Genomic DNA, 24,000 nt, shown 5'->3' with positions numbered 1-24,000 from the left:
CTTTCCTTTTAAGGCTTTCATAGTATTTTCTTCAATTCTAGTATCAGATAGTATTTCAAGTATGTTCCGAAACTTCTAATTTGGCTTTTGCTATAATGTTTGCCTTTTTGCCATTTTCATTGAAATGTCATTAAATACAGACTTGTTATTGACTTCGAGCAGCATTCTCCATCTATTTCATTTGCCTGTTTTCTGTATTATTTCCTTATCAGTGTATTTGTCTCTCTCATAAATAATAATAATGATAATAGTGATCATGATGATTGTGGTGGTTTGAAGCTCTATGTACCCTGGAAAACATGTTCTTAAATTTAATCCATTCCTGTGGGTGTAAACCCATTGTAAGTAGGACCTTTTGATGAGGCTTCTTCAGTTAAGGTGTGACCTACCTAAGCAGAAAGGGTTTTAAAGAAGTCTTACTGGAGTCCTTTATAAGTGAAATGAAATGGAGAGAGAGAAAGCCACAGGAAGCATGAAGGTGAAATTCAACAGAACCCAGAAAGGAGGAGGAGATGAGGAGGTGTCATGTACCTTGCCATGTGACAAAGTAAGGACCAAAAGCTAGCCCACAGCCAACCCCAGAACACCAATTTTTGAGGAGAAAGCATCACTTTGATGCCTTGATTTGAACTTTATTTTAGCCTCAAAACTGTAAGCTAATAAATTTCCATTGTTTAACCCAACTTATTTCACAGTATTTGCTTGAGCAGCTGAGGAAACTAAAACGAAGATGATTAAAAAATAGCCATAGTAATTAGCTGGTACCTACTTGCCAGGCAGTATGCTGAAGACCTTACATGCTTATTTAATGCTCACAACTAAACTTATTAGGAATAGGAGCTTGTACTATACCATTTTATAGATGAGGAAATTGAAACTCAGAAGGGTAATGTTGATTGCTTTGGGTCTCAACTTTGCGAAGTCAGAAAAATCTTTCAATTATATATAGCTTTTCAGTGTTGAGCAGTGACTTGCATAATGTGTGAATTGTGGATCTTTGTATGTTCTTTGGTGGTGGTGGTGGTGGTGGTTCAAAATTTTATAGACAAATTTCTTCCTGAATGGAATCAAAAAATATGCAGTCTATAGTGTCTGGCTTTTTTCCCCTCAGCAAAATGTTTTTGAGATTCATCCATGTTGTGTTTGTCAGTAGTTTGTTCCAATTTATTGTTGACTTGTTTCAGTGTATGTTTATGCCACAGTTTGTTTATCCGTTCACCTTTGATGGAGATTTTGGTTGTTTCCAGTTGAAGGCTATTATGGTTAAAGCCACTGTGAACAATTGAATACAAGTCTTTGTGTGTACATATAGAACTATGATTCATTTTGAAGTAATTTTTGTGAATGGTGTGAGGTAGTGTTCCAGTACTATTTGTTGTAAAGCTTTCATTTCTGCGCTGAGTTACCTTGACACCTTTGTGGAAAATCAACTGACCATATGTATATGAATTTATTTCTGGATTCTCGATTCTGTTCCACTGATTTATATGTTTTTCTTCAACCAAGAGCACAATGTATTAGATACTTAGCTTTATGCTAAGTCTTGAAATCACATAGAGTAAATCCTCCAACCTTTTTTTTTTTTTTCCTTCACAATTGTTTTGGTTAATTCTATAAATTTTGAATCAGCTTGTCAGTTTCTACAAGAAAGCCTGCTGGAATTTTGATTGGGATTGTATTGAACTTCTAGATCTGTTGGGGGAGAATCAGTATCACAATATTGGTTGAGTGTTTGTATCCATTTTTTTAGGTTTTCCTTAATTTTGCTCAGCAGTATTTTGTAGTTTTCGGGGTACTAGTCTTTCACATATCTTACTAAGTTTGTTTTTATGTATTTCATGCTTTTGATACTATTAAAATGGTATTTCTTAAATTTAATTTTGAAATTCGTTACTGGTATAGAAATGCAATTGATAATGATTTCTTTCAAATATTGTTCTTGCATCCTACACCCTTGAAAAACTCACTTCTTAGTTCCAGTCATTTTATTGTAGATTCTTGGGTATTTTCTGTGTATGTTGTCATGTCATGTGTGAATAAAGGTTGTTTTACTTCTCCCTTTCCCTTCTTGATGGCTTTTCTTTTTTTTTCTTGCGTTATTGCACTGGTTAGCACCTTCAGTAAAATGGTGAATAGAAACGATGAGAGCAGGCATCCTTGCCTTGTTCCCAGGCTTAGGTGGGGAAATGAAATATTTGGCAGTTAAGTATGATGTTTGCTGTGTTTTCCATTGATGCCCTTAATTATGTCAAGGATGTTCCCTTCTTTCCTGGTTTCTGAGAGTTTTTATCACAAATGGTTGTTTTTTCCTGACCATGCTTTCCTGCATCTATTGAAATAATCATATGGCTTTTCTTTATTAATATGTTAATGTATTGAGTTACGTTGAATGAATCCCTACTTGTACTGGTATTTTCCTTTTCATATATTGCTGGATTTGGTCTTCTAATAACTTTTAAGGATTTTTACATCTATATACATGCGTTTTATTGGCCTGTTTTCTTTTTTTTGTATTCTTTTTGTCTGTTTTGGGATCAGGGTTATGCTGGTCTTAATAAGTTAGTTATTGCCCTCTGTTTCCTAAAAGAGTTTTTGCATAAGACTGGTATTATATTTTCTTTAGATATTTAGGCAGATGCACCGATGAAGCCTTTTGGGTCTTGAGTTTTCTTTGGGGGAAACTTTTTTTTTATTATGAATTCAATTTCTTTATTATACATAGGATTATTCAGATTTTCTTTTTCTGTCAGTTTGATAATCTGTGTTCTTCTAGGAATTTTGTCTATTTCATTTTAATAGTCAAATTTGTGTATTTTTGGTATTTGATTCCATATGTTTTCTAGTTTTCCTCTTGGTAATTTTTTTGACCCATCAGTTACATAGAAATGTGTTAATTTCCAACTATTTGAAAATTTTCCCAGTCTTTTTGTTACTGATTTTTTATTTAGTTCATTGTCAGAAAACATTTTCTTTATGATTTTAATTTTTGTAAATTTATTTGAGTCTTGTTTTATGGTCTAGCATATATTCTCTCTTGGTAAATATACTTTATATACTTGAAAATAATGTTTATGCTGATGTAGTTGGTTATAGTATGCAGTTAGGTCAAACTGGCTCATAGTGTTCTTCAGGTTTTATGTATCTTCACTGATTTTCGGTCTACTTGTTTTAGCAATTGTTATGAAAAAAGGTGTTGAAATCTCCAGCTACGATTATAGATTTGTTTATTCTTCCTTTACTTCTGTCAGTATTTGGTTCATGCATTTTGAAATTCTGTTAGTGGCTGTGTGACCATTTAGGATTATTTTTCATTCTTGATAAATTGACGCTTTAGGCATTAGGAAATGTTCTTTATCCCTGGTGAAATATTTCTTCTCTTGAAATGTGCTTTGCCCAATATTAATATAGGCACTCTGAATTTCTTTAGATTAATGTTTGTATGGTATATCCTTTTCCATTCTTTTACTTTTAACTTATCAGTGTTGTTACATTTGTTACATTTAAAGTGGGTATCTTATAGATAGCATATAGTTGGGTCTTGCTTTTTTATCCAGTCTGACAATCTCTATTTTTAATCTAGTCTGTCAGTCTCTTCCTTTTAATTGGGATGTTTAGACCATCTATACGTAATGCAGTTATCTATATATTTGGATTTAAGTCTATCATCTTGCTGTTTGTTTTCTGTCCTACCTTTTTGTATATCCTTTTCCTCTTTTCCTGCTTTTTTGGATTGAATTTTTTTTTTTTTTTTTGGCATTCCATTTTATCTCCTCTTGACTTACTAATTTTATTTGCATCTTTTAAATAGTTACTCTAGGGCTTTACAGTGTGTATCTTGAACTTACTACAGTCTACCTTCATCACTTGATGAGTAGTGTAAGATCCTTACTACAGTGTACTTCTAATTCTCTGTCCCCCATTCTTTGTGCTATCATTGTCATTCCTATTGGTCTACATACTTTATAAACCTCACAATACATTGTTACTCCTTTTACTTTAGGTGACCAATTTTCATTTTAAAAATTAAAAATAAAACAAATGTCATTCATAATTACATATTTACTGTTTCTGTTGCTCTTTATTCCTTTGTTTAGAACTGTGTTTCTGTCTACTGTCATTCTTCTTCCTGAAGAACTTCCCTTTAATGTTTCTTGTAGTACAGGACTGAAAGTGACCGATTGTCTCAACTTTTGTCTGAAAATGTCTTTGTTTCCCCTTCATCTGTGAAGGATATTTTTGCTTTATGTAGATTTTAGTTTACAGTTTGTTTGTTTCCTAGCAGTTTGAAGTTGTTCTTTGTCTTTTTGTTTGCTTGACTTTGGACAAGGAGTCTGGTAACTTCTGTCTTTGTTTTTTCTCTATATTGACCACCCCCCCACCCCCCCACCCCCATCAGCTGCTTTTAAGATTTTCTCTGTATTACTACTGGTTTTCAGCAGTTTGATTATTATGTTTTTTATGTGTTTTCTCTGTGCTTATCCTGATCGATGTTTGAGTTTCTTGAATATGTGGGTTCAATTTTCCTCGAATTTGTTCATTCTTTGGCCTTTATTTCTTCAGGTATTTTTTCCTGTCTGTTCATCCTTCTGGGCTGGGACTCTAATCACATTTTTTTTAGACTGCTTGATATTGTCTCATAGGTCCCTGATGGTCTGTTCATTTTTTTTCCTTCTATTTTTACATCTTTAATTAAGTAATCTTTTTTTCCTGCTTTTAAGTTCACCCAACAGTTCTTTGAGATATTGTAATTTTTATCTTTGGAAAATCCAGTTCATTCTTTTAAAAATCTTTTTTTTTTCCCTATTCCTAAAGGAATAGAAAGGAATTTTCTATTCCTTTAATAATTGTTTTGAAATTAATGTCTTTAAAGATATTATCTCTCTTGTTTTGGGGTCTGTTTCTTTTGCCAGATTTTTTTTCTCTTGGTATGTGTCACATTTCACCGTTTTCTTAGGTTTAGTAAGTTTTGATTGGCTTTTGAACAGTGTAAACAAATTGTCGTCTGGGTTTTGTTGATTTTCTTTCTGTAGATTTTAATTTTTTATTGGAGGCCTGCTAAATTTCAATCACTTTGAACCTTTTGAGATTTGTTTTTAGACTGTTTTGGCAGATCTAGCATAACCTTTACTCTAGGATTAGTTTAGTACCACTACTAGGGGGCGATGCTTCAATTGCTACTAGATTGCTTCAGCTCTCAATGGTGCCTCTCTCCCCTCTGATTGGAACTTGATTATCCCCCAATCTTGTGTGAGTTCTGGTATTATTTTAGCCTGCTGCTGCTCCCTGATCATTATTTGCCTGGCCTTGTGGAGCTTAACCTTACACGTGACTGCATCATAGTCAACAAAATCTATAGCACTGAACTGTCAAGTGCAGTAGCCATGTGGTTATTGAGCATTTGAATTGTGGCTAATCTGAACTTAAATGTGCACACTGAATTTTGGAGACTTAAAAATATGGAGGAAAAGAATGTAAAACAGCTTATTAATAATTTTTTATGTTGATTACATCCTGAATTGATAATATCTTGGACATACTGGGTGAAGTAAATTATATTCTTAAAATTTTTTTTTTACTTTTAAAATGTGGTTACTAGAAAATGTAAAATCAGATTTTAGGCTCATGTTTTGTTTCTGGTGGACAGTACTACTCTAAGGATCTCTCTGCAGATTTCAAGAATGCTGTGTCTCCTAAGGTCTATCCTCTGGTACTCTGCCCACACACTCTAGCCACCCCAGCTTCCTTGAATTTCCATCTTGTGTCCATCACTTCTACTCACCAAGTCCACCATATTCTGCTTAGTGTCTCTTTCCTGCACTGCTATTCTCACTGTACTTCAAGGGGTTTGTAGGAGACACTTCGTTTCCCATTTCTCAGGAATTATAACACTCAGCTACCTGTTGTGAAATGTTATAAAATTATAGTTTTATGGATCTGGCCAGTTTTCTAGGTGATTACAGTAGGAGAGCATCATGGCTGCTAGCAAAAACCTTTCTAAGGCCTGAGTGATAAGTTGCATGCCTGTATGTGAGAGCTGACCCTCATTTGAATTTAAAAAAAAAAAAAAAAAGCCATTGCAACTAAACCTAAGTTTGGATTAGTAAGAAATTTGTAATTGAGCAAATATGAATCTTTTATTGTGCATATGTTATTTATATTCTTTTGTGTATGTTCTTTTGGGAAGTTTCATTTTTGTTTTGTTTTCACTGACTTTAAAGCTGTTTGCTTTCATATAGAAACCTCTGGTTTGCTTGGCATTGTGTAATGCTCAGGGCAGAGGTGTCCAGTGGGATCTTGATAATTTCCCAACTTAAGGCAATAATTTCCCTCATAATTGCATTGAATTTTATATCAAGATTTGATGAGAGGCTTAGGTTTTTAGGTTCTTAGTTGAAAGTAGGAATATTAATATCATGTCAGCAGTACTTGGTTTTTACATTGTAGTGTATTGGCATTTACTGGTTGGACATTTAAATAAGATGATATAGAAAGAGATCTGACTTAGCGAATGATTTATTTGGGACCATTCAGGTCTTTAATTATCATTAACACATCTAGATGTTGGCTAGTTGTGTGATAAAGCATAGTGGAGACATTTAAAGAGAGGGGTTTGAACGTTGAGTGAAATATTTCATTTAACCATCTTGTTAGTGTGGAAAATCGGAGATTGACAATACCTTGTGTCATAGAGTAAAAGGTGATAGGCAGCATTTAACTATCACTGAAATGATAATGTTCTTGCCTTCAAAAGTCTCATTGCTTTCAGAGTATATTCTTCTTTAAAAATTTTTAAGCTTTTAAGAATCTTGGTGACTTTTGAGACACTGTTTTGTGTAATTTATAGTACTGGTAATTATATGGAAAGTTAAAATTTGAAAAAGTATTACTGAGAAATTATCAGTATTTATAGATCTAATTTTTGCTCACAGCAGACATCCACCCCGTGAAGGTGTCACATATAGGCATAGAAGTGCAATGTATATCCAAATCTGCTCAAATGTATCAGTCCGCTGAGACTAAGTTTTACTTAACTGTCTTTGAAATCTATTGCTAAAGTAGACATTTATTTTTTCATTTGTTTAATTCATTAAACAAATCATTAACATGGTTGTGGTTTTACGTAGCAGTTAAAAGGAAGTCTAGGTTCTCATCCTGGCTTCACCATTTTACTAGCTGCACTACCTTGGCTGTTTACTTAGAATGTGTTTCCCCATAAGGATAATAATGAGGTTGTTGTTAGCTTTATGTCAGATAATATATGTAAAGCAATTAGAATACTAATTAGCATATGATAAATACTCCAGTGTTATTTATTGCTGCAGTTATAAACCATTTGTTCTTCCTGTTATTATTATTGCATTAGGGCTTCCCTGGGTACCTTTTCTAAAATTTGAAACTCCCTCTGATACTACTTCGTACCCTGCTTTGATTATTCTCATTAAGGACTTTCTACTAACCTACTATATATGATATATTTCTTATTCATCTGACTCCCCCACTGGAATGTAAGCTTCATGAGTCATTGGGATTTATTCCTAGCATCTAGGAAAGTGTCTGGAATATATCAGGTGCTAGTAAATATTTGCTAAATGTATTATATTGAATGAATGAATTGGTTGCCAGACATTGACTAGACATCAGGGATATAAAAATGAACAAAGAACAAAGATCCTTCCTTTAAAAAAAATGTGTAGTATAAAAGAGGTGACCCATACTTACAAAACTAACTATAATAATTTTGCCCTCTTGGAAGGGGTGGTAGTGGTAATGACATCTTGGGTATGGTCTCACGGAATGTGTCATTAACTGAATATTTGAGTCATCTAAGAGATCGGGGGGAGGTTTCCAGGCTGAGGTAAAAATTTGAATAAAATTATGGAGTTTGACAGTTTGGGGTATGGCCTGCAGTCCAGGTTAATGACAACATAGGTTCAGGGGAAGTGGAGGGAGGTAGGAGGCTGGTTGGAACCAGGTTTGGGAGGGATAGCACTTAGAGGTCCAAGTTGTCTTGCTCTTGGCTGAACAGAAGCAATGGTATTTAAAGGTTCAGTATATGAAGTTTAATGAGAACTGGCTGTGGCTCTTAACATTTTAGTTTTGATTTTATTTTTTGAAGGTGAGAGTGGTTCTTCATTATAGATTAGTATAATAGAACTATAAAAATTTTATTTTTACAGTATTGCCTTTTAAAAAGTATTTGGGAACTATGTATAAAACACAGGCCATCCATGACAATATATTTATTGGATTTAGGAATGAATTTTGACATAAGAATATGTACCAACATTTGAAAGTACCAAGTTTGCATTTGTCAGGTATATACTGTGGCACAGGTTGCTAAATGTTAATTCCTACTGTGACTCTGACACAAAGCTAGTGTAAAATAGATTTAAAAATAATTAGTTTTGTTTAGATTGAGGACCCATGAAATATAGTTTCACTTTGTATCACTAGATTTTAAAAATTTGTATTACAATTAAATGTGCATTCTATATTTCAGTAAAATTGAATTAAAAGCAGAAATTAGCTTTTTGTTAACCTCTTTAACCTTGTTAGAAAAAGCTTATTTTATGTGTGTGTACATCTTAAAGTTCCAGCTTTTAATAATTTGTTAATATAAAAAGAACATTTGACAGTTTGTGTTTTTTATTTTTCCTATAGGAAGTATTCATTTCCAAATAGAAATAAAATCATAGTACCACTAATTAATATTGCTGAATCACATTCAGAAGACCAGTGTTTCTGTGAAGGAAGTATCGTTTTCATTTGATGAAGCACATTTGCTTGGGGTTGGTAGAATTACCCATTCATGCAATTCTGAATTATTGGAGAAGCATCATAATTGATCCTGGCCAATCTAGGGGCGAGGAGAAGGGTGACTTTTTTCCATCTTACGTCTTCTACCTAAGTGCCCCTCCACCATGGTCCTTGCCACTAAGCAAGAATTTAGCAGGACTGGGTTTAAGGTACAGAGTGAGAGCAAATAACCCTTATCCACCTCATCCTTTGGGTAATGTGAATCTTTTATTCTTTTATTAATGTGAATCATTGACAGTTTATTGGTTTGGTATTTATTTTTGGTATTTTATGTTCATTATTTTCATTTCATTGTTTCCTTTAAAAGATTGGAAGTGAAAAGTACAAATATACTTACACTATATTTGAATACAAACATTTTAAGGCAGTAGAAATTACCTATCCCTTGACAATTTTCTTTTTAAAATGAGGGTGTAATACAATGATCATTTCCCACTATTTAATCAAAATTGGTAAATTCAATAGGATATGTGTATCTGGTAAATATAAAGCATGTTATATGATATAGAGGAAAGGAAAATGGGACTTAAGAAAACAAATTTTTGAACCTTGGAGTACTAAATGTTTACTGAAAATTTGTGTAGTCTTCCCCCCCAAAATGGATTTGTGACATTAAGAAATACTCAGTTGGCTGATATTTTGTTTTTAATAGCCAAATAAAACAACTGATTTTAAAAAAAATTATTTTTCCATCTTTTAACAAATACTTGTGAAGCTATATGCCAGGCTTGGTTTTGAGTGCTGGGACTTTTTAATCTTGAAATAATGTATATTTAATACTCTTACAGAGTTAAGTACAATTATTAATCCATCCTATTTTTTTCTTTTTTAAGGAATTACATTTTCGAGAAAGGAACGAAGAAGAATTTTCTGCAAGGATCATTTCCAGCTGCACTTTTTGCTCATATTTCATTTCCAGTAAGACATTTTTCCTTTTTCTATATTATGAAGTAAACAAACACAGTGGGAATGTTTTTAAAAATTCAGGTTGTCCTTGTGATCCTGAATGATGGTCATTTTAGAGTTTAGTTTGAGAATTAATGTAGATCAATTCAGGACATTTGTAAAATCCACGCAAGGCATAAGATTGTGCAGTGGCAATTTCTCTTATGTGTTCTCTGGCATGCTGAAATACTCTAATACTGTTTGATCTTCTCTACTTCTTTCATATTCCTTATCAATTACTCTTTATTTGAGAAAAGAATAAAGTAAATCTACAGTAGGTAGTATGGATTTCTGTGGCAATAAATAGGAGAAAGGAAGGGTTGGAGGACATGAATTATGTAAGCTGAGGAAAGATTTTCAAGGAAGTGAAAGATGAAATAGACAAATCTAGCTATATCTCTTGAAAGATGAGGAGGGTCAAAGAGAAATATGAAGCAAATTTTAGGGAGCATTTTACAAATATGGGCATTTTTTGGTGACTTTGAATTTATTATCTTAAGTCATGGACCTGTATTTGCAAAGCTGTGGTGGAGTAGGGCATTTTGATAAAAAATTACACTGGTCTAGATGAATGTTCTCAATATGTCAATAAGATGTGTAGACCTTCTCAAAAGTTTTCCTGAGTTTTCTGAATTCCATCTTCTACTCACCATCGAAAAGTGATAACTAGAATGTTTTAAAATAATATAATTTTGAAAAATGTTGGAAGAGGATATTTTCAGTGTGTTATAAGTAAACATTAGCCTTTTAAGTATCATATATCATCGTACAAGCCTGATGATTGTCAGTAAAAACTAGGGAAAGATACCTTGTTTTTGTTGTTTTAAGGTTAGTTGTGCTTTTAGACATAAGGTCTTAATTTTTCCTTTAATAATGAAATGGTAGAAAAGAAATTGCTCTTTATCGACTTTCAAACTGAGTTCTACATTATTCTATTCAATATTAGTTTCATATGGCTGTATGTTTTTCTTGTTATAGCTTGATTGAAAGCTCATTTAATGATATCCCTTAGTTGGGAGAACTGGGAGAAAAGGGATTGTTTTTCCAATTGGAGCACAGTATCCCCCATCCCAAAACTTGTGTATGTATAGGCAGGATGGGAATAATAAAGTTTAAGTCTCATTTTTAAATGTAATGCTTGGTTAGTCTTCTTTAATTGAATGTTTTAAGTTTTTTTCTTTTCTCAACATTATTTACGTTCCTAATATATTTCTTGTCTTTTGCACAATAACTGCTCAATTTGAATTGAGCACTATAGGAATTTAACTGTCCTGATGTCCATAGCTCAGAGCTCATCATCTTCTCTGAACCTCAATGAGGGATGGCTGTGGGCATTTCAGCTGTTATGTTTGAGGTCATGGTAAAGCTTTAGGAAATGCTCTATGATGCCTTCTCCACTAGTCTCTAAGGATTTAGACAGTGTTTTGTTCTTCATGGAAGGCTTTCTTATGGCTCTGGGTTGTATTGAGGTAAATACTTGCTTAGGGGTTACTCTGAGTACTTCTTAGATGGGAATTGCTCTTTCCTTTTGAGTAGATACACACATTGACTGAAAAACCTCAGCTTAGGGATTTTCTCTATCACTGTGCCCTAAGCTGAAGTAGAAAGTGGAGAGTTTGGCATGAGGGATTGGGCAAAGTATTCCCTAGTTTTTTTTTTTTTCCCTCCAAATCTTGGAATCGCTTTGCTTCCTGGACTTTCCTAAGTGCCAGGAGATGTGACTGGACTGCAGGTTATATTTATATCATATTCAAAGGTTTATTTACCTGTCTATTCTAATTTATGAAAATAAATTTATGAATTTGAAATTTTTTAATTTCCTTAATTAAAAAAAAATCCCTCTTTAAAAAAAGGAAAAGTTTTGCTGAATTTACTTGGAATTTCTGTTGGAGTAGATATCAGTTTTAGCTGGAAGATTTGTAGTGGTGTTACTTTTTAGAAACTTAATCATGATTCTTATTTTGAAATGTGGGTTTTGTGGTTTATTTAAGAACATTTCTGAGTAATTACAGCCAAATTCTGCTTTTTTTTTTTTTAAGGCAAATTTACTGCTTAAACAGTAACGTTTATTTTCAGTAATAATTGGCATTGTACTTGTGGCTTGTGGGCGGGCATGAGGGTTTGAAATTCTGTGTGGTTTTTTTTGTATATATTATATTAATTTTATTTTGCCGTTTGAATTATTAAATCTTATATGTCTCTTTTTTCATATTTTCAGTAGCTTTTAGTATATTCAAAGTTGTGTAGCCATCACCATAATCAGTTTTAGAAAATGCATATATAACACTTCCAAAAGAAACTCCATATCCATTAATTGTCACTCCCCATAGATACCTCCTTCTCCCACAGCTGTAAGCAAACACTTACCTACTTTTTGTCTCTATAGGTTTGCATTATCTGGATGTTTCACAGGAATGAAATCAAACAGTGTGGTCTTTTGTGATGGGCTTCTTTCACTTAGTACATATTTTCAAGGTTTATCCATGTTATAGAATGTATCAGTTCCTCATTTCTTTTTGTTTCTAAGTAATATTCCATTGTATGGCTGTGTCACATTTTGTTTATTTATTTATCATTTGACAAGCATTGAGTTGTTTCCACCATTTGGCTATTAAGAACAATGCTGCTATGAACATTCATATACAGGTTTTTGTGTGAACATATATTCTCATTTCTTTTGGGTATATGCCTAGGAGTGGAATTGCTGGGTCACCTTTTGAGAACCGTTGGACTGTGCCAGAGTGCTTGCACTATTTTACAATCCCACCAGTAGTGTTTGAAGTTTCCAGTTTCTTCACATCCTCACCAACACTTACTATCTTTTTGAATATAGTCATTCTGGTGGGTGTGAAGTGGTATCTCATTGTTTTGATTTGTAATTCCCTATTGGTTTTGATTTGTAATTCCCTGTCAGTTTTGATTTGTAATTCCCTGTTGGCTAATACTGTTGAACATGTTTTCATGTATTGGCAATTTGTATATCTCCCTTGCAGTAATGTCTATTCAGCTGCTTTCCCCAATTTTTTTTTTTTTTAGTTTTTTTAATAGACTTTATTTTTCAGAACAGTTTTATATTTATAGGAAAATTGAGCAGATAGTACAGAGAGTTCTCATATACACTGCACCCAGTTTCCTTGTTATAAAAAACTTACACTAGTAAGGTACACTAACAATTAAATGAAAACTTGTACATTATTATTATTTTTAAATTCAGTTTTATTGAGATATATTCGCATACCATACAATCATAACAGTGTACAATCAGTTGTTCACAGTACCATTCATCACCAAAATCAATTTTTGAACATTTGCATTATTCCAAAAAAAAAAAAAGAATAAAAAAAGTAAAAAAGAACACCTAAAACATCCCATCCCTCCACTCTCCCCTATTTTTTGTTTAATTTTTGTCCCTATTTTTTTACTTGTTTGTCCATACATTGGCTAAAGGGAATGTGAGCCACGAGATTTTCACAATCACACAGTCACGCCCTGTAAGCTATGTAGTCATTCGACAGTTTCAGGTATTTCCTTCTAGCTATTCCAGTACACTAAAAACTACAAAGGAATATCTATATAATGCATAAGAATAACCTCCAAAATGACCTCTTGACTCCATTTGAAATCTGTCAGCCACTGAAACTTTGTTTTCCATTTTGCTTCCCCCTTTTGGTCAAGAAGACTTTCTGAATCCCACAGGGTCCAGGCTTATCCCCAGGAGTCATGTCCCAGGTTGCCAGGAAGATTTACACCCCTGGGAGTCATGTCCTGCATAGTGGGGAGGGCAGTGAGTTCACCTGCCGAGTGGAGTTAGAGAGAGAGAAGCCACATCTGAGCAACAAAAAAGGGATTTTCTGAGGAAGATTCTTGGGCAAGTTATAAGTAGGCTTAGCATTTCCTTTGCAGTAACAAGCTTCATAAGGGCATGCCCCAAGACTGAGGGCTCAGCTTACTAAGTTGGTAGTCCTCAATACTTGTGAGAATTCAGTAATTCCCCAGGTGGGGAAGTTTAATATTTCTGCATTTCCCCCCAGTTTCTTAGAGGGGCTCTGCACATACATTTTTATTCCTGCCCAAATTACTTTGATATGTGATACATTATTATTATTAACTAAAGTCCAGATTTTATTCAGATTTCCTTATTTCGTAAATATCAGGTCTCCATAGGCCCCTGTTGGCTATGGCAGTTTCTCAGACTTTCCTTGACAGCTTTGAGGAGTACTGGTTAGGTGTTTTGTAGGATTCCCCACTACTGGAATTTGTCTGATGTTTTTCTTATCATATAATATGATAAGACTGATGTCATGGAATATTAGAAGACCAGATAGGTAAAATCACATTTTCATTATATCAAGGTAAGTTATGACTGTTGATGTTGACTTTGATCACCTGAGCAAGATAGTGTTTGCCAAGTTTCTCTATTAGAAAGTAACTCTTTTGTTCCCTATCCATACTTTACTCCTTGAAAGGAAGTCGCTATGTACAGCTCACTCCTAAGGAATGGGAAGTTATGCTCTACTCCTTGAAGGTAGAGTATCTGCATAAATTGTTTGAAGTTCTTCTGCATGGGAGGTTTGTCTGTTTTCTCCCATTTATTTATTTATTCAATCATTTATTTATATCAGTATGGACTCATAGCTATTTATTTCATACTTTGGGCTGTAGTGCAGTACTACTTTATTTATTTTGTTGCTCAAATTGTTCTTAGCCTTGACCATTGGGAGCTCTTTTTAGCTGACTCCTTTGTTCCTTTGACATACTCCTCATTAATGTGGGGTGCTTTTTTTCTTTTTTTTTCTTAACTTTATTCAGATATATTTACACACCACACAAACCATCCAGAGTAGAAAATCAGTGGCTCACAGTATCATCACATACTTGTGCATACAGCCCCATGATCAATTTTAGAACATTTTCGTTGCTCCAGAATAGAAATAAAAATTAAAAAATGAGACCCAAATCCTCCCATACCCCTTCTCCCCCCATTGTTGACCCGTAATATTGGTGTAGTAAATTTGTTACTGTTGATGAAAGAATATTAAAATACACTGTTAACTCTAGTCTTCTGTGTGGTTTTGAAATTTTCTGAATACCTGTGTAGCCTTTGCTGTTACCTTATTTCAAGCAAAGATATCATTCCTTTCATCTCTGGGTATAATTGGTGTTCCCACCAGCTAAGTATGAGATTTCCAGTTTCTCTACATCCTCATTAACGCTTGTTATTGTCATTCTTTATAATTTTAGCCATTACTGTGGTGTGTAATGGTGTATTTTAATTTGTATTTTCCAAATGACTAGTAATGTCTTTTTGTGTGTGTGTGTTTTTGCCTTTTGTGTATCTTCTTTGGTGAGTTTCTCTTCAAATCTATTGCTCATTAAAAATTATTTTGACTTTATTATTGAGTTGTAAGAATTCTTTATATATTCTGATAGAAGTCCTTTAACATAAATTTATTTAGCAAATAGTTTTTTCTAATATGTGGCTTGTCTTTTCATTTTCTTAGTGTTTTTTTAAGAAGCAGTAGTTTTCTGTTTTGATGAAGTTCACTTTCTTTTTGTCCCCACCCCCACCCCATCCTGTGTGTGTATGGTTCAGGGATTTTGAATCCTATTAGAGAAATCTTTCTTTAATCCAGTCTTACATAGATTCTTTCCTGTGTTTTCTTCTAGAACTTTTGTATTTATAGTTCTTATATATAGGTCTGTGATCCATTTTGTGGTAATTTTTGTATATGGTTTGAGGTGAGAGTTGAGGTTTATTTCTTTGCCTATGGATATTAAATTTCTTCAGCATTTTAAAAAAGATATTACTTTCCTTATTGAATTACTTTGGCATCTTCATTGAAAATCAGTTGACCATTATGTGTGGATCTATTTCTGGACTCTCTGTTCTGTTCTGTTGATCTCTTCATGTATCCTTATGACAGTACTGTGCTGTCTTGATTTCTGTAGCTTTATACCAAGTCTTAAAATCAGGTGGTGTCGGAAATAAAGTGGTACCTGTAAGGGAATAAACGCTCTCTCGGTTCTGGAGGAGAAAAGAATTTATTTACTATCTTGCAAGATAGGGCGTCCAGCCAAACACATGGAAGGAAGGCTGGCGCGCCCGAGGAAGAGAATGGCGATGTTTAAATCTCCTACTCCTAATTCGCAAGTCCCTCCCCTGTTTCCCCATTGACTGGGTACTACAGAGGTTACAGCCTATCCGAGAACACTAACTAATTCATCTTTTGAGATTTTAATTTGTACAGCCAATCCCAGAGAGCCAACTAGCTCATTATTAAGATTTTGAACTGATTAGCCAATCCCCCCCCAAATTTTTATTTTTTTGCTGTGAGTTCCCGCCTCTGATACTACCTCATGTCTCTTTACATCAGGCAGATTCTCTCTTCTCTTTGTCTGGGGCTTGTTTAAACTGGTTTTGCCTCCATTTCCCTTATTCCATGCTGTCTCTATGTGAAAACGAAACTTATTCCTTTCTTACAGATTCCCTCCTCTTTCTTTTTAAACACTTTTAGTTTTCACATTTTAGATTCTCAAATTTGCTAAGGGCTTTTTCACATTTTTTATCATAGGGATCTTTTTTTTATTTTTGATTCTAGTGGTTTTGATGGGTTTTTGAACTAGCCTTTGAGCACACGGGATTATGTAGCACCCATCTGTTATAAACATTTTGGCTGGAATGATAAGGAAAATTAAAATAGATGTTGCAATTCCTTTCCATTTCTCGAACCAATTTTCCAACCATTCTATGAGTGGGTTGTTAATGCTAGAACTCTTTTCTAGTTTTTGAAATAAGGCTGTTAAGCCTTGTAGGGCTTTGGTGATAGTTCCATTAGGTGCAGTATTATTGGGGATGAATGTGCGACAATTTCCCCCAACTATAGCACAGATGCCTCCTTTTTCAGCTAGCGTTATGTCTAGGGCCATTCTGTTCTCCCATGCCATTCGGCTAGTGGCATCTAACTGTTCTGCCATTTTTTAATGACATTCCTGGTATAGTTGATAAATTTTAGCTGATGATTGACATTTTTATTGATGGTGACCCACCAGAATAAGGATGATTTAAATTCTGCAGCTAATTGATTTTTAGCTTTAAACTCTTTAGGAACTTTCTGGGGAACCCCTATACTATTTACAAACATTTTTTATTGAAGGAACTAGGTACACTTTGTACATTTTTCTTTTCTCCTTTGCCTTGGGTTGGTACTTTATTACTTTCAAATGCCAGGGTAAATGAGATAGCCAATTGAACCAGAGCACAGGTTCCTCCCCACCTTTCAGGTAGTGTTGGCCAGAGGATGCCCTTCCCACAGTACCACCAGAGGTCTGCTCGGGGTATAGTTAGGCTGGAGAAGTTGCCAGTACTATCCTTGCTCACATTCCACACCTGTGTACACAAAGCCATGGTACCAAGATTCTGGAGCCCTTCTTCCCATCTGGAGAGACAGGCAGAGTGGTTTCCGGGACCAAGGTGAGATGCTGGTATGGCTTTGACACTTCCCTCCTGGACTGGAGGGAAAAGGGAGGACAACGTACTACAACTTTCACCAGGAGTAGCATTTTGAAAGAGGAGTGTTATACATTTAAACTCCCTTTCATGCTTTTTCATCCCCAAGGGGAAGGGCATAATCTGAACAGTGGGTTGTTTGGTTGTACAAGCAAACAGTTACTTCTGTTTAGACTCTGGATGGTATGTTTGCCCCATTCTACCCAGGCATTTGTATTTCCATAACCTGTCTCTATTTCTGTGGTTTGCTTTAAGTCTTTGGCCTTAAGTATTCTACTGACCTTGGGGTCAATTTGTACTGGAGAGTTAAATTCCAGCCAAGTTTTCCTTAATGGTTTTTCCTTCAACCTGGGTTAAGACCCATCCCTCATACTGTGTGGTCCACCAAGCAGTGTTCCAAGAATAACAGGGGTTAGGTGTCTCATAAGTTATACTCTCAAATGTTTGCTCCCCAACAATCTTGCTTTCTACTTGAACAGTCTGCTTACATAAATGCTTATATTCCTTCCTCAGTTGTTGCTGATGTTTTAGATTTTTACAGCTCATTACTTGACAGACATCAAATTGTACAGTTTGAGACTTTAAGCCTTTGACTACACTTATAACCAGCTTAGCAGAACCTGTTACTCCTTGAATATAGAACATTATGATCAGTATAAGCAATTTCATCATTAAGCTATACACAGAGCACAATGCAAACATAGGGTTTAATCCAGCCCTTCCTCCCTCCTAGTATGTTCTTTCAACTGTTGCCTATTTAAGGTGATCCTTAGGGGATCTGAGGTAGGAGTCACTTTCCAGGATTCAGGTTGAGTTGCTGGATACTTATCGTCTGGTTCAAGCACCGGTCCCTTCACTCGTGTGTAATGAGTCCAGCCTCTTTCTGCCGTTCGGACTGCCGTCTTAGTTGTCAGCAAGACTTGATAGGGTCCTTCCCAGATCGGTTGAAGTTTGGATTCTTTCCACGACTGGATCAGAACCCAGCTGCCAGGCTGATGTCGATGGGCAGCAAATTCAAGAGGCGGGGTCTGAGCCAACAGTCCACAGTGCCTGAGAGATGATAAAGTAGAAGACAAGGCCAGTATATAATTCTTAAGAAAAAGATCCTTTGTGTCTAGGGAGGGGAGCTCTCCAGTCCTCCTGGGGAAAGGCAAACCAAAAAACCAAAGGCCTACACCTTATAATTGCCTAAGTACTAAATTACACATGGCTTGCACCCCTCTAATGACTCCCCTAGTGTAAAACTGCTAATACCTGCTTTAGGTACAGACACTCCTGAAGTCATGTGCATGAAGAGCAGCAAGAACTTACCAACATTTCGGGCTGGAACAATTAGACTAAAGGACAACTATAATTTACAATAACCTAAGATTAATGAACATAAAAAGGCTTACCACTCTTAAATGCTAACTTAAAATTCAGTTTTAGTACACCTAGTTTAGTGATGCTTGAATATACGTGATTCACATATATGCATACCCTGAACATACACACAAGTTTTGCTGTTAGATGAGTAAAAACCCACTCTCCAGGGAGAGGAGGACAAGCCTTGGTGTGTAGTATTTGACAATATATGTGGTGTCTTTATTCCTGTTAGACTCAATGTTAAGATAGCAACCTGGCATTACCAAATGGAGACCTGGGAAGAGATATGAACCATTCACTGTTCTAAGTTTGTTTAATTCAGCTTTAGTGAACCTTAAACCCTTTTCTAGGAACATTTACTTGCACTTTGAGTATGGACCTTTTGCTTTTGCCCAAAATATATCAGAAAAATTATTCTGCTTTTTACAAGAATACACAGTCTCATATATCTGGAACACAGACACATATAACTCATATACACACTCATAACCATATGAAACAGACATACATTCCCATTTACAAGCATGTATAGCCAATACACTACTGTTACACATACATAGAAAACTTTTACACAGTTTTTCTCACTTTTTTTTTTTCATTTTTCACACTATTGTGAAACTGCACACAATTGCCCAGCTTTAGAGTACACACAAACTAGTATATGCTATAAAGACACAAAGAAATAGCTTCAGTTTACTATAGATGAGTACACAGGAAATTTTTGCCAAGTTTTAAATTACACACTGACAAACTTTCACAGTTTGAAAGACTCCTACGTAATTATATTACATGCTTTTATTACATACAAATACAACTATCCCACATTCCTGTGTAAACATACAACTTAAACTCCCATTAGATTCATGAAGTTTTAACTCTCAGAATGCATCCAAATACAGTCCTAAAAAATGTGCATATAACTTCCTGTATACCCTGATACACACATTAAGGGACTTTAAATGTAGCTTCCACATGCCTTAGACTTAATTACACAGCACACTAAAATATGTAAATGTATTTATTAATACCTGTTTAGCCCCACATAAGTATATGAATAGAGAATCACACAAACCCCATGCTACAAATTCCCTTCCTCCTTTTTTTTTTTTTTTAAACTGCTCCAATTACTTTTCTATCTCACTTTTGTCTGTTTCCTCCCTGGCTTGTTGACTCTCTGAATATTTCCTCTAATGGCTTATTCAGCCATTCATCGATTTTTGGATCTTCTCTGAATATTAGGCTAAAATTCCTTTATATAACTGACCTTTTAAAGTCTGAGTTATTAACAGAATGACATTGTATTCTTGGGGCTTGAGGGAGTGGGAGTCCAACCCTTTTTAGAGGCTTTTGTGGCAGCCCTTTTCTTTTCAAAGTCTGGGGTGATGTTGGGGAGATTACCTTTTTGGCCCCACCCTTCTTAAACATCGGGGTGCCACCCAGACTCTGCCTCTTCGGGGTAAAGGCTCTACCTTCTCTGAACAGTGGGGTGGCAGCCAGGCTTTTCGCATTCCCCTGGGAATGTGCTCCACCCTCTGGGTCCTGAGGCGGCAAAACTTTTCTAGAGCATTGAGGCGGAAGGCCCACCCTCAACCCCCAGGGCAAACTCACCCTTTTCATGCATGTGGGCCACTCCACTCTCCCAGCCTGAGACCACTTGACTTCAGACCTCAACTTTCATCGTTCTTTGGGGATATGGGTACAGCCAATTTTATTTTAGGTGGATGCAGTCTCTCTCTCTCATAGCCGCCCTCTTTCCCATTTCCCTTTCTTCTCCCAAGAAAGGGATATTTACATAAACCAGAGTTTAAGAATTAAGTTAATTGTTATTCAGCTAGCCTTGCTAGGCTTTTTATTAATGATTCTTACCTTTCTTTCTTTAAGAGCCTTTAGAAACAGAAACTTTTGGAAATCTCTCCATTTTTTTTTTTTTTTCTTAACTTTTGGTGGGTTGTAATTACTGGAGCAGTCAGCATTAACTGGCTCTCCAATTGCCTGGGGGCATAGACTGCTTCCACTAAAACCCCAGGCTTTAATGGTTCCCGCCCCAGTGGGGGAGGGGAAACCATAAGGTGGGGGAATGCTTATCCCAGGTTTTAGTTTCTTTTTTTTTTCCTGCAGCCACCACATGGCACAGTTCAATTCTGCCTTGGAAAAAGGTTTATTTTTATTAACATGACACACGAGGTCAGCACAAAGCCAACTCTTATCTGCCTTATATTTTGGCCAGAATATATTTGGCAGCAAAATGCCTTTTTTTTTTTTTTTGTCTAAACATAACAATAATATTTGATCGTTTTCTTTTACCCTTTCCCTTGGTCCAATTACTTTTAGCCCAATGTTTTAACATGTTTCCCAATGGATTATTTAGAGGAATGTTCCCCAGGGACCCTAAAGGTACCCCCTTCCCTTTATTCCCAGCCGGCTGACTGCCTCTATTCCCCATTCTGAGTCTTGCCTGAGCATCTTTCCCTTAGGATCAGCTCTAGGCTCATCAGAATGTCCCCATTCTGAGTCTTGTTTGGGCATCTTTCCCTCAGGATCAGCCCTAGACTCTCAGAATGCTTTAACCACCAAGGTAATATAATATTTCTTTCCTTACCTTGGTCCGTGCACGGAGTTGCCTGGTTAACCAGAGGCAGGCCTTTTCATTTCCCCCTTTTCTCATCCACAACCGGCAGATTCAAGCATCTGGTCTCGGGCCCTTTAGCTGCCGGAGATGGGCCCCCAATGGCGGAGTCCGAGACCGCTCAATCAGCGGGGCGCGCCTTCCCTTTGTCCACCTCGGGGGTCCCCCTCCGAAGCTTTGGATCCCGGACGAGCCCCCAAGTTGTCGGAAATAAAGTGGTACCTGTGAGGGAATAAACGCTCTCTCGGTTCTGGAGGAGAAAAGAATTTATTTACTATCTTGCAAGATAGGGCGTCCAGCCAAACACATGGAAGGAAGGCTGGCGCGCCCGAGGAAGAGAATGGCGATGTTTAAATCTCCTACTCCTAATTCGCAAGTCCCTCCCCTGTTTCCCCATTGACTGGGTACTACAGAGGTTACAGCCTATCCGAGAACACTAACTAATTCATCTTTTGAGATTTTAATTTGTACAGCCAATCCCAGAGAGCCAACTAGCTCATTATTAAGATTTTGAACTGATTAGCCAATCCCCCCCCCAAATTTTTATTTTTTTGCTGTGAGTTCCCGCCTCTGATACTACCTCATGTCTCTTTACATCAGGCAGATTCTCTCTTCTCTTTGTCTGGGGCTTGTTTAAACTGGTTTTGCCTCCATTTCCCTTATTCCATGCTGTCTCTATGTGAAAACGAAACTTATTCCTTTCTTACAGGTGGTATAAATCCTCTAATGTTATTGTTCTTCTCCATGTATTTTAGAATCAGCTTGTCAGTTTTTACAAAGAAGTCTAATGGAATGTTGATTATGAATGCTTTGACTTTGTATTAATTTGGAGAGAATTGACCTCTTAAAAAAGCTACTGAGTTTTCCAATGGATGAACTTGGTATCTCTCTACATTTATTTAAATCTTTAATTTTCCTCAGGAATTTTTTGTAGTAGTCTATGTAGAGTCTTACACGTATTTTGTTAAATTCGTCCCTAATTATTTTATATTTTTATAATATTCCTGTAAATGGCAATTTAAAAAATATGAGTTTCCTATTGTTTGTTGCTAGTATATAGACACATATTTGATTTCTGTATAAAACTTTGTAATTTGGTGTTTTAGTTTCTCAGCTGGGCTAAAACAAATACTATCTAATGGGTTTGCTTAACAACAGGAATTTGTTGACTGAGGGTTTCAGAGGGTAATAAGGCTTTCTTCCTCCTGGGGTGATTTTCTTCAGGCTGGCCAGCAATCTTTGGAATTCCTTGACTTTTCTGTCACATGACGATGTCTTCTCCTTTCTCTGTTTGGTTCCATTGGCTTCTGGCTTCTTGCTTCTCCTGTGGCTTTTTTCTCTGTTTTTTCTGTATTGAATGAAGGCATGTCTTAGCTAATAACATCTTCAAAGGTCCTATTTACAAGTGGGTTCATACCTACAGGACCAACACTGGGATTCTAATATTATTAGCTCTATTGGCTTTTTTATAGATTCCTTCAAATGTTCTACATAGACAATCATCTCATCTGTGAATAAAGTTTTATTTCCTCCTTTCCAATTTGTATGCTTTTTCTTTCTTTTTCTTGCCTTACTGCACTGGCTAATTGTCTCAATACAATGTTGAATGGAAGTGGTGAGAGCTGACAGTCTTGCCTTGCTGTGAATCTTAGGTGGAAAGCATTCAATCTTTTATCAGTTATAGGTTTTTCATGGGTATCCTTTATCAGATTTAGGAAGTTTCCTCTATTCATAGCTTGCTGAGAGGGTTTCTTTTTTCCTCTTTTTTAAAAAAAATCCTGAATGGGTGTTGAAATTTTGTCAAATGCTTTTTCTACATCTGTTAAGATTATTAAGATGACTGTGGGTTTTCTTCTCTGGTCTGTTAATATGGTGAATTGGAATGATTGATTTTTGAATATTGAATCAACCAGTAAAATCAACCAGTAATTGTGATAATTCACTACTTGGTCATGATGTGTTACTCTTTTTATTTATTACTAGATTCCCCTGTTAAAATTTTGTTAACGATTTTTCCATCTGTGTTCATAGTCCACATTGGTTTGTAGTTTTTTGTTGTAATGTTTTTGTGTGGTTTTGGTATCAGGATAATGCTTGTCTCATAGAGCAAGTTGAAGGGGTTCCTCAACTGGAAAAGTTTGCATAGAATTGGTGTTATTTCTTCTTTAAGTGTTTGGTAGAATTCACCAATGAAGACCTCTTGGCCTTGAATTTTTTTGTGAGAAAGTTTCAAACTATAGATTCAACTTCCTTAACTAATACGGGACTGTTCAGATTATCTTAATTCTTCTTGAATGCACTTTGGTTGTTTTGTCTTTCAAGGACTTTGTTCATTTTATGTAAGCTGTCAACCTTATTCGTGTAGTGTTCCACATTATATTCCTTATCTTTTAATGTTTGTAGGATCTGTAGTGATAATCCCCTCTTTTGTTCAGGGTATTGGTAGTTTGGGGTTTCTATTTATCTACCTGTCTTTATTTTTCTTAATTATCTGGTTATAGGTTTATCAATATTATTTATCTTTCCAGTAAACCAATTTTTGTTTCCATTAATTTTTCTGTAGAGTTTTGCTGCTTTGTATTTCACTTATTTTTCCTTTTATTTTTATTATTATTGATTTCTAATTACTTTGGGTTTCATCACCCCCCCCCACTATCATAAGGTAGTAACTTAAATCATTGATCTGATACCTGTCTTCTTTTTGCTATATCAACCTTTAGTCTTTTAAATTTCTCTACCT

At 35.5% G+C, this 24,000-nt stretch overlaps 1 protein-coding gene across 4 annotated transcripts in view; it reads left to right on the top strand.

Annotated features, from left to right (window-relative positions):
• The window catches only part of MEF2A (myocyte enhancer factor 2A), a 170,988-nt gene that overhangs the window by 17,078 nt on the left and 129,910 nt on the right, over nt 1–24,000 (top strand). For all 4 annotated transcript variants that reach the window (XM_037832918.1, XM_037832920.1, XM_037832919.1 and 1 more), the window contains exon 2: nt 9,651–9,735. The gene's annotated coding sequence lies outside the window, so the exon portion shown is untranslated. The remainder of the gene's footprint in view (nt 1–9,650; nt 9,736–24,000) is intronic.

The sequence above is a fragment of the Choloepus didactylus genome, chromosome 4, assembly GCF_015220235.1.
Source record: "Choloepus didactylus isolate mChoDid1 chromosome 4, mChoDid1.pri, whole genome shotgun sequence".
In the NCBI taxonomy this organism is placed as follows: domain Eukaryota; kingdom Metazoa; phylum Chordata; class Mammalia; order Pilosa; family Megalonychidae; genus Choloepus; species Choloepus didactylus.
Note: the sequence above shows the minus strand (reverse complement) of the source record. Positions and strands in the feature narration are given on the sequence as shown.